The following is a 12349-nucleotide window of genomic DNA, read 5'->3' as shown; positions in this document are numbered from 1 at the left end:
TATTCTGAAGTCAAAACGCCAGAACTGGCATAAAAGCTGGAGTTAAACACCCAAACTGGTACTAAAGCTAGCGTTTAACTCCAAGAAAAGTCTCTACACGTGTAAAGCTCAATGCTCACCCCAAGCACACACCAAGTTGTCCCGAAAGTTGATTTCTGCATCATTTACCTATTTTTGTAAACCCTAGTAGCTAGTTTCATTATAAATAGGACCTCTTACTATTGTATTTTCATCTTTTGATCTCTTGATCACATTTTGGGGAGGATGGCCTCATGGCCATGCCTGGACCTTGTTCTTATGTATTTTCAACGGTGGAGTTTCTACACACCATAGATTAATAGTGTAGAGCTCTGCTGTACCTCGAGTTTTAATGCAATTACTACTGTTTTCTATTCGATTCATGCTTATTCTTATTCTAAGATATTCGCTGCACTTCAACATGATGAATGTGATGATCCGTGACACTCATCATCATTCTCACCTATGAAGGCGTGACTGACAACCACTTCCGTTCTACCTTAGAACGAGCGTGTATCTCTTAGCCTCCATTCCGAAAGATCGGAGTCTTCGTGGTATAAGCTAGAATTATTGGCGGCCATTCTTGAGATCCGGAAAGTCTAAACCTTGTTTGTGGTATTTCGAGTAGGATCTGGAAGGGGATGACTGTGACGAACTTCAAACTCGCGAGTGTTGGGTGTAGTGACAGACGCAAAAGAATCACTGGATTCTACTCCAACATAATCGAGAACGGACAGATGATTAGCTGTGCGGTGACAGCACATTTGGACCATTTTCACTAAGGACAGGAGGTAGCCATTGACGCCGGTGAAATCCAACATACAGCTTGCCATGGAAAGGAGTATGAAGGATTGGATGAAGGCAGTAGGAATGTAGAGATTCAACAGGAACAAAGCATCTCTATGCACTTATCTGAAATTCTCACCAATGAATTACATAAGTATCTCTATCTTTACTTTATGTTTTATTTATCTTTTTTCCTATTAAAACTCTATCACTCATTTGAATCCACCTGACTGAGATTTACAAGGTGACCATAGCTTTCTTCAAGCCGACAATCTCCATGGGATCGACCCTTACTCACGTAAGGTATTACTTGGACGACACAGTGCACTTGCTGGTTAGTTGTGCGGAGTTGTGACAAAGTGTGATTCACATTTGAGAGCACCAAGTCTATTGGCGCCATTGTTGATGATCACAATTTCGTGCACCACCTTTTCCAAGAGGTGGAATTTGATGTACATATTGAGTAGTGTGTTGATCAAGAAGGTCTCTGGAAGGTACCCATTTGAGAAGTACCAGCATAGGTGGGCCAAGGAATTGCAAAACCACAAGGCACAAGTTGTGATCATGCACAAGTAGTGATTATGCACATGTGAGCATGGTCAAGCCTGAGCCTGAAGATCTAGGCATTTTTCTCGTCGAAATCGAGCTTGTTCTTTTTCTTGGGCGCTTTCTAAGGTAGGGAGCAGGGCCTTTGGGGGCGCTAGGGTGGTGAATGGCAGCATGAAGGCCGTTGGAGGTGGAGTGTTAGGCATCGGGGGGATATAGGTTTGGAGAGCGTAGAGGAAGATAATTGGGAGCCTGAAGAATGCGATGAAGAACGCGAGGAAGTGGGAGAACGAAGCCTGCATGAGTGAGGCTTTGTACAATAACACCAACTATGAGGGACCAATGTGGGTATAAATTGAAAATGAGCCAGCTCAGCTCCAGCCTAGCAAAATGACGCCATGTTAGCACTCCGGTGATGGCTCATGACCAGAAATATGCCTAGGGATCACTTTGAGTGCTCAGAGCTCTATCTGGAGGACTACAATGAAGAAATTGGGATCTTGAGGATTACATTGAGTATTTGCGCGAATCTCAGGGATTACTATGGGTATTTACTCCACACTAACGCCTCCTTCTCCCCTTTGAACCCTAATTTCCTCAATGAGCTGAAGGCTGAAGCCAGAAGAAACGCCTCCACTCCACTGTCCTTACCATTATCAGCAACGGCAGTGACCACCAGTCATTGCCACCATCGCTACTCGAAGCTTCTGTCGCTATCATCGTCGTCGGGTGGTCCGTTTGATGCTTCCGTCGCCACCGTCATCGGAAGGTCAGGTTGTAGCTTCTGTCGTCGGCCGCCTCTGTCACCATAACCTAGTCCCACACTCATTTAAGTCTCCTCTCCTCTCTGAAACTGAAGTAAAAGTTTGAAACCGAAAGAAGAACCCTAACCCCCAAAGTTTGTCATTGGTTAGTTACTCCTGCAGTCTTGGAGGTATATATTAGATCTCATATTCTTCACATGACCATTTCCTCTCTGATTGATCATTCTTTTATTTTTATGTTGATAGTTGAATGGTTGAATTTCTATCAGCGCAATTTAGTCTTTTTTGTGTTGGGGGGTAGGAAGAGTTACTTGCTGTTTGTATGATGAAAAGTATTAATTTGCAACCTTCAATGTGTTTGGCGTTTGAAAAGTTCTTGGAAAATTTGGATGGAGAGCAATTTGCACATACAGTGGCAGATTTTCTAACAAACAAGTTATATAGGATAGACTTAGACGTTTAGGATCTATTTGGTGTGAAGGTCAGGATTTTTTTTAGAGAATGTTCCTTGTCAAACATGTTAAGAGATTGGATACTGATGCTTTATAATTAATAGCTCTTCTTTTGACTGATTTTTTATCTTATACTCCTTCAGTGATATTCTTCTTTATAAAAGAGAAGAAGTCAGAAAAATAAATGAGATATTGGAAACTATGTCAAACTAGACATAATGATGGGGATATACAGGGTCTTAGTAGTTTGATTTCGGAAATTATTTTTGTTATGGGAAAAATGTTGGTGTTTTGGACAGATATTGGAGGGTGGGGTGATTTACCGAGCGGTGGAGCTTCCGGTTAACACGCAGGGGGCGTGGTGTCCCTGCTCCTCAGCTGCGTGTCAGCACCCCAGCAGCACGCCGGGGGTGTGGTGACGCGACGCACATGCAAGGATCTGGCACCACGCAGGGGCGTGGTGGAGCTGGTGTCGCAGAGTCCCAATGCCTGCACCACGAGGGGGCCGTGTTGCAGCTGCTGCCATGCAGGGGATAGGTCTCACCCCGATAAACAGCAAGCATGGCCTAAGTTGCTCTATATAAAGAGCCTCCTCCAACTGCAATGTATACAAAGTGTGTTAGTGAGAGGGAAGAAAAGCATTAGTGCATTACACCAGAAACAGAGGGGAAGGGGGTTGCGATTCAACTAAGAGGGGAATGGTGGGAAAATAGGCAGAAAAAAAATATTATTTTGTATTTATTTTAAAAAATAGTTCGTAATTATAATGCTCCAGAGGAACATATTATAAATTATTTGGATCATCCAATTTATGTAAGTTGTTAAATTATATTTTTATTGTGTATTTAAATTTCTGTTATTTTTTGTTATTTAACATGTTAAAATATAATTTTTTGTTAATTTTGAATTAATTTTATGTTATAAAAATACTAAAATAAAATATACATTATACTATATAATATACTAAAAAATTTTTAAAAAAATATATTTTCTACGATAAAAATATAAAAATAATACTATAGTAAAATAAAATATATATTCTGTAAAATAAATAAATATGTATGTTGAACATATTCAAAATTTTAATATATAAATGTTAAAGTAATAAGTAAATATTAAAAAAATATATACGTTGTTATTAATAATATTAGAGAAATATATGCTTTTGATGCACGAAAAAAAATTATTAAAAAATTATTAACTATGGTACTGGTAATGCACTGCACGTTAATTATTTTAACAAATAAAATATTAAAATAGATAAATATGTAAATAATATTATTAAATAAAGTGATCACATACAAATAGATATGCTAATATTTGTTTGTTAATAAATGAATATTTATAACTAATATAACAAATAAATTTTTGTTGTGTAGCTTAACAAAAATTTATTGGTGCGTAAACTGGATCTGCCACAGAATTAGAACCCGAGAGTCGAAAACTACTTATGCGTCACGGGATTCTACCACGTATCTGGATTAGGATGATAAGAGGATTTCACCCGTTGTTAGCTGTTCTGGTTGAAAGGTGGAGACCGGAGACTCACACTTTTGTGTTGTCGGTGGGTGAGGTTACAGTGACATTGGAAGATGTCACACATATATTCGGGTTACCCATTGATGGAGAGCCTGTGAGTGGATGGACTGACAGTAGTAGTGATTTCGTTCAGAGTCACAGCATGGCAATATTCGAACGTGAACCAGTACTCAGTCGTAATTCGAAATCCTACATAAAGCTTGGTTGGGTTTGACGTATCAGAGATGCGGAGCCGTTGGACACTGAAGAGTCCATAAGGAGATACGTGAGATGTCAGATTTTCTGTATGTTAGGGTCGACCCTATTCACAGATAAGTTGATCGCATACGCCCATGCAAAGTATCTACCGTTGCTTCATGATTTTGAGCAGATCCATACTTATAGTTGGGGTTTAGCATGTCTCGCACATCTTTACAGAGCACTATGTCGTGCATCAAGATATGATACAAAGGAGATGGATGGCCCTCTTAATCTATTGTTTGTTTGGACATGAGAGTGAATGCCGTGTATTGCGCCCGTACCGAGACATATCATTCCACCTGCTGAGATACCAGTTGCTATGAGGTAAATATTTATGGTTCTTGTCGGAGATTATATTCACTATGCATGTTTCAATTACAATTACTTATGTAAATTTTTTCACTGTGTCATGTTTTAGGTGGAGTCATTCAGAACGAAGCACAACATGGTTAGAGAAGACCGTTGTGACATTTAGGCATGATATAGACTACATGCAGGAGGTAAATATTTATGGTTCTAACTGATGAGAGGATAATTTATACGCTTTTTGGCATTGTTTTTAGGTAGTTTTTAGTAGGATCTAGCTACTTTTAGGGATGTTTTCATTAGTTTTTATGCTAAATTCACATTTCTGGACTTTACTATGAGTTTGTGTGTTTCTCTGTGATTTCAGGTAATTTCTGGCTGAAATTGAGGGACCTGAGCAAAACTCTGATAAAAGGCTGACAAAGGACTGCTGATGTTGTTGGATTATGACCTCCCTGCACTCAAAATAGATTTTCTGGAGCTAAAGAACTTCAAATGGCACGCTCTCAAAGGCGTTGGAAAGTAGACATCCAGAGCTTTCCAGAAATATATAATAGTCCATACTTTATTCGTGATTAGACGACGTAAACTGGCGCTCAACGCCAGTTCCATGCTGCATTCTGGAGTCAAACGCCAGAAACACGTCACGAACCAGAGTTGAACGCCAAAAACACGTTACAACTTGGCGTTCAACTCCAAAAGAAGCCTCTGTACGTGTAAAGCTCAAGCTCAGCCCAAGCACACACCAAGTGGGCCCCGGAAGTGGATTTCTGCATCAATTACTTACTTTTGTAAACCCTAGTAGCTAGTCTAGTATAAATAGGACTTTTTACTATTGTATTCAGTATCTTTTGATTGTATTTTTTTATCTTTTGATCACGTTTGGGGGCTGGCCATTCGGCCATGCCTGGACCTTCATCACTTATGTATTTTTAACGGTGGAGTTTCTACACACCATAGATTAAGGGTATGGAGCTCTGCTGTACCTCAAGTTTCAATGCAATTACTACTATTTTCTATTCAATTCCGCTTGTTCTTATTCTAAGATATTCGTTGCACTTCAACACAATGAATGTGATGATCCGTGAAACTCATCATCATTCTCACCTATGAATGCGTGACTGACAGCCACTTCCGTTCTACCTTAGATCGGGCGCATATCTCTTGGATTCCTTAATCAGAATCTTCGTGGTATAAGCTAGAATTGATGGCGGCATTCATGAGAATCCGGAAAGTCTAAACCTTGTCTGTGGTATTCTGAGTAGGATTCCGGGATTGAATGACTGTGACGAGCTTCAAACTCGCGATTGTTGGGCATGATTACAAACGCAAAAGAATCAAGGGATTCTATTCCAACATGATCGAGAACCGACAGATGATTAGTCGTGCCGTGATAGAGCATTTGTACCTTTTTCACTGAGAGGATGGATGTAGCCATTGACAACGGTGATGCCCTACATACAGCTTGCCATAGAAAGGAGTGACAAAGATTGGATAAAAGCAGTAGGAAAGCAGAGATTCAGAAGGAGCGCAGCATCTTCATACGCCTATCTGAAGTTCCCATCGATGATCTACATAAGTATTTCTATCTTTATTTTCTGTTTATTTATTATTATTATTCAAAAACTTATAACCATTTATTATCCGCCTGACTGAGATTTACAAGATGACCATAGCTTGCTTCATACCAACAATCTCTGTTGGATCGACCCTTACTCACGTAAGGTTTATTACTTGGACGACCCAGTACACTTGCCGGTTAGTTGAGCAAAGTTGTGAAATTATGTTTAGACCATGGTATTGAGCACCAAGTTTTTGGGGCCATTACCTAGGAATCAATTTCGAACAACAATTTAAGTATGAATCACAATTTCGTCCACTAAGTTTTTGGCACCGTTGCCGGGGATTGTTCGAGTATGGACAACTGACGGTTCATCTTGTCGCTCAAATTAGGTAATTTTCTTTTTTTTATTTTCTTTTCAAAAATATTTTTCAAAATTCTTCCTCTATTTTCCAAAAATCCTTCAGAGTTTTTAAGAATGAATTCTAGAGTTTCAAAATGGCATGTTGAAGCTTGGCTGGCCATCAAGCTTTAGACTAACCTGGTATGATTCCTGGGATTTTGATTGAGGACTTTGAATTCATTACTTCCTTTTTCCTATATGTTTTTCGAAAAAATAAAATAAAATCCAAAAAAATAATAAAATTATAAAATTCAAAAATATTTTTGTGTTTCTTGTTTGAATCTTGTGTCATGTTTTAAGTTTGGTGTCAATTGCATATTCATCTTGTTCTTGCAATTTTCGAAAAAATTCATACATTCATAGTGTTCTTCATGATCATCAAGTTGTTCTTAGTAAGTCTACTTGTTTGATCTTGATAATTTCTTGTTTTGTGTTCTTTGTTGTTTTTCATATGCATCTTTGCATTCATAGTGTCTAAGCATTGCAAATTTCTAATTTTGGTGTCTTGCATGTTTTCTTTGCATCAAAAATTTTTCAAAAATATGTTCTTGATGTTTATCATGATCTTCAAAGTGTTCTTGGTGTTCATCTTGACATTCATAGTGTTCTTGCATGCATCATATGTTTTGATCCAAAATTTTCATGTTTTGGGTCATGTTTGTGTTTTTCTCTCTCTTCATTAAAAATTCAAAAAAAAATTATCTTTTCCTTATTTTACTCCTAATTTTCGAAAATTTGAGTTGACTTAGTCAAAAAAAATTTAAAACTTAGCTATTTCTTATAAGTCAAGTCAAATTTTCAATTTTAAAAATCCTATCTTTTCAAAACTTTTTCAAAAATAAAATCTTTTTCATTGTTATCTTATGATTTTCGAAAATTTAAAAATATTTTTCAAAAATATTTTTCTTAATTTTATCTTTATTTTCGAAAATTATGCTAAACAATTAATGTGATTGATTCAAAAATTTGAAGTTTGTTACTTTTTTGTTAAAAAAGGTTCAATCTTTAAATTCTAAAATCATATCTTTTAGTTTCTTGTTAGTCAAGTAATTAATTTTAATTTTAAAAATTAAATCTATCTTATCTTATCTTTTATATCATATCTTTTTTAAAATTTTATTTTTTTCAAATATTTGATTTTAAAATATCTTTTCTAACTTCTTATCTTCTTATCTTTTCAAATTTGATTTTCAAATCTTTTTCAACTAACTATTTGACTTTTTGTTTGTTTCTTATCTTTTTCAAAACCACCTAACAATTTTTCTCTCTCTAATTTTCAAAAATACTTCCCTCTTTTTTCAAAAAAAAATTCTTTTTTTATTTAATTAATTATTTTAAATTTTAATTTTAATTTCATTTCTTATCTTTATTTTCGAAAATCATTTATCCCTATCCTTACCTTTGTGTTTGGATTCTCTTTTCTTTATTCCCTTCTTCTTCTACCAATAATAAGGAACCTCTTTACTGTGACATAGAGGATTCCTCTTCTTTTTCTATTCTCTTCTCTTTCATATGAGCAGGAACAAGGAAAAAGGCATTCTTGTTGAACCTGATCCAGAACCTGAAAGGACTCTGAAGAGGAAACTAAGAGAAGCTAAATTACAACAATCCAGAGACAACCTTGATGAAATTTTCGAACAAGAAAAGGAGACGGCAGCCGAACCTAACAACAATAATGCAAGAAGGATGCTTGGTGATTATACCACACCTACGTCCAAGTTTGATGGAAGAAGCCTATCAATTCCTACCATAGGAGCAAACTTTTTGAGCTGAAACCTCAATTAGTTGCTCTAATGCAACAGAACTGCAAGTTTCATGGACTTCCATCAGAAGATCCCTACCAGTTCTTGACTGAGTTCTTGCAGATCTGTGAGACTGTTAAGACTAATGGAGTAGATCCTGAAGTCTACAGACTCATGCTTTTCCCTTTTACTGTAAGAGACAGAGCTATAGCATGGTTGAACTCTCAACCTAAAGATAGCCTGGACTCCTGGGATAAGCTGGTCACGGCCTTCTTGGCTAAATTCTTTCCTCCTCAAAAGTTGAGCAAGCTTAGAGTGGATGTTCAGACCTTCAAACAAAAAGATGGTGAATCCCTCTATGAAGCTTGGGAAAGATACAAATAGATGACCAAAAGATGTCCTTCTGACATGTTTTCAGAATGGACCACATTAGGTGTCCTTCTGACATGCTTTCAGAGTGGACCATTTTGGATATATTCTACTATGGTCTATCTGAGTTCTCTAAGATGCCATTGGACCATTCTGCAGGTGGATCCATTCACCTAAAGAAAATTCCTGTAGAGGCTCAAGAACTTATTGACATGGTTGCAAATAACCAGTTCATGTACACTTCTGAGAGGAATTTCGTGAATAATGGGATGCCTCAAAGGAAGGGAGTTCTTGAAATTGATGCTCTGAATTCCATATTGGCTCAGAACAAAATGTTGACTCAACAAGTCAATATGATTTCTCAAAGTCTGAATGGATGGCAAAATGCATCCAACAGTACTAAAGAGGCATCTTCTGAAGAAGAAGCTTATGATCCTGAGAACCCTGCAATAGCAGAGGTAAATTCTATGGGTGAACCTTATGGAAACACCTATAATTCATCATGGAGAAATCATCCAAATTTTTCATGGAAGGATCAACAAAAGCCTTAACAAGGCTTTAATAATGGTGGAAGAAATAGGCTCAGCAATATCAAGCCTTATCCATCATCTTCTCAGCAACAGACAGAGAATTATGAACAGAATACCTCTAACTTAGCAAATTTAGTCTCTGATCTGTCTAAGGCCACTTTAAGTTTCATGAATGAAACAAGGTCCTCCATCAGAAATCTGGAGGCACAAGTGGGCTACCTGAGTAAGAAAATCACTGAAACCCCTCCTAGTACTCTCCCAAGCAATATTGAAGAAAATCCTAAAAAAAGTGCAAGGCCATTGATATAATCAATATGGCCGAACCTAGAGAGGAAGGAGAGGATGTGAATCCCAATGAGAAAGACCTCATGGGACGTCTCTCAAGCAAGAAGGAGTTCCCTATTGAGGACCCACGAGAATCTGAGGCCCATATAGAGACCATAGAGATTCCATTAAACATCCTTCTGCCATTCATGAGCTCTAAAGACTATTCTTCCTCTGAAGAGGATGAAGATGTAACTGGAGAGCAAGTTGCTCAATATCTAGGAGCTATCATGAAACTGAATGCCAAGTTATTTGGTAATGAGACTTGGGAAGCTGAACATCCCTTGCTCATTAGTGAACTAGATACCTGGGTTCAGCAAACTTTGCCTCAAAAGAGACAAGATCCTGGCAAATTCTTAATACCCTGTACCATAGGCACTATGACGTTCGAGAAAGCTATGTGTGACCTAGGGTCAGGCATAAATCTTATGCCACTCTCTGTAATGGAGAAGCTGGGGATCATTGAGGTACAGCCTGCCTTATTCTCATTACAAATGGCAGACAAGTCAGTAAGACAAGCTTATGGATTGGTAGAGGACGTATTGGTAAAAGTTGAAGGCCTTTACATCCCTGCTGATTTCATAATCTTAGACACTAGGAAGGAGGAGGATGAATGCATCATCCTTGGAAGACCTTTCCTAGCCACAGCAGCAACTGTGATAAATGTTAACAGAGGAGAATTAGTCCTTCAATTGAATGGGGACTACCTTGTGTTTAAGGCTCATGGATCTTCTCCTTTAACAATGGAGAGGAAGCATGAAAAGCTTCTCTCAGTACAGAGTCAAACAAAGCCCCCACAATCAAACTCTAAGTTTGGTGTTGAGAGGCCACAGCCAAACTCTAAGTTTGGTGTTGAATCCCCACATCCAAACTCTAAGTTTGGTGTTGGGAGTCTACAACATTGATCTGATCACCTGATCTCCTTCGTACAAATGTTTTGGTTGTCACAAGTAACAAACCCCTTTGGAATTGATAACCGAAGTATTTAAACCTCGGGTCGTCTTCTCAAGGAATTGCAGGGAGGTGTGTTCTTATTATTGGTTATGAGTTTTGTAAATTGGGGGTTTTGAGAATGAGGAACAAGTATGATAAATGACAAATAAAATAAATAAATGACTGTAAAATAAACTCTTGGCAAAGTATGAGAAATTGGAAGTCCTATCCTAGTTATCCTTATCAATGATGATGAAAATTGAATCTTAATTCCACTTAGTTAACCTCTGCTGGTGCGAAGGAAGGTCAAGTGGCTAATTAGTTTGATCTTCAAATCCTAGTTAATTCCTAGAAAAAGATTGGGATTATAGATGTTCAAGCTAATTAGCAAAGATAGCGATTATTGATCACATTGAGTTTGATAACTCAAGAGTTACTGATTTCTTAACCAAAGCCAGGAATGTAGAAAGCTAAATTAAAATAATAAATATCTGGAATACCTCAAATAACATTCATTCAAAGCAGTCAAATCTAACATGAAAAATATTCATAAGCCAATTGGGCAACATAAATCAAACATAAATAAAAGCATTAAAGTATCTCAAAATAGAAGAGAAATATAAAGTAAAAAGAATATTGAACCTGTGGCTGAAGAAGAAATAAACCCTAATTTCTAAAAATCCTAATCCTAATACCTAAGAGAGAGGAGAGAACCTCTCTCTCTAAAAACTACATCTAAAACCTAAAATTGTGAGTAATGATTGAATGATTCATTCTGCTCCACTTCCAGCCTCTAATTTGTGTTTTCTGGGCCAATAACTGGGTTAAAAACAGCCCAGAAGTCACTCCCAGTGCTTTCTGGTCCATACAGGTCGCGGCAAAGTGACGCGGAGGCGTCATCCACGCGTTTGCGTGGAATGAGATTCGCAGATGCGATGTGTCCGCGTGGAGTGCGCGTTTGCGTCGCCTATCTATACGGCCACTATGACAAATTATATATCAAATCGAAACCCCATACGTTAGCTTTTCAACGCAAGTAAAACCGCATCATTTGGACCTCTGTAGCTTAAGTTATGACCGTTTGAGTGCGAAGAGGTCAGGCTGGACAGCTTAGCAATTTCTTCAACTTCTTGTATTCCTTCCACTTTTGCATGCTTCCTTTCCATCCTCTAAGCCATTCTTGCCCTGTAATTCCTGAAATCACTTAACACACATATCAAGGCATCGAATGATAATAAGAGAGGATTTAAATAAAAGAAAATAAAAGCCAAAAAAGAATGTTTTCAGTCATAGCACAAAATCAGGAAGGAGAATGTAAAACCATGCAAATCATATGAATAAGTGGGTAAAGAGTTGATAAAAACCACTCAATTGAGCACAAGATAAATCATGAAATAGTGGTTTATCAACCTCCCCACACTTAAATATTAGCATGTCCTCATGCTAAGCTCAAGAGAAGCTATAAAGGAGTGAAGAGGAATGATAGAGAGTATACAATGCAACCTATCTATGCGGATGCAACTACATGTAAAATGTTTCTACCTACTTGGTTAAAAGTAAATAAGTTCTTCAAGACAAATATGAACCAAATTCCACTAATTCAAATTATACAAAAAAAAAAGTAAGTAAACTTGTAAGAAGATAGCTCATGAAAGCAGGGAACATAGAATTAAGCATTGAATCCTCAGTTGTAGTGTATATCGCTCTAATCTCTCAAGTGTCTAGGGTCAATCACTCTATTCTTCCCTAATCATGCTTTCAAGGTTGTAATGGGGCCAAGGCAAGGGTGAGGATATATGTATGGCTAAGTAAGCTATAAATTGAATCTTTGAGTAA

General features: G+C 37.5%; 1 non-coding gene across 1 annotated transcript; it reads right to left on the bottom strand.

The window, feature by feature from the left end:
• Positions 1-8663: 8663 nt before the first annotated feature.
• LOC127740866 (small nucleolar RNA R71) lies at positions 8664-8767 on the bottom strand. Its single transcript, XR_008001722.1, has one exon. It is a non-coding gene; the product is annotated as a small nucleolar RNA R71 (small nucleolar RNA).
• Positions 8768-12349: the final 3582 nt, after the last annotated feature.

Source organism: Arachis duranensis, chromosome 7 (assembly GCF_000817695.3).
Source record: "Arachis duranensis cultivar V14167 chromosome 7, aradu.V14167.gnm2.J7QH, whole genome shotgun sequence".
NCBI lineage: Eukaryota > Viridiplantae > Streptophyta > Magnoliopsida > Fabales > Fabaceae > Arachis > Arachis duranensis.
The sequence above is the reverse complement of the archived record's forward strand: the minus strand, read 5'-3'. Positions and strand labels throughout refer to the sequence as shown.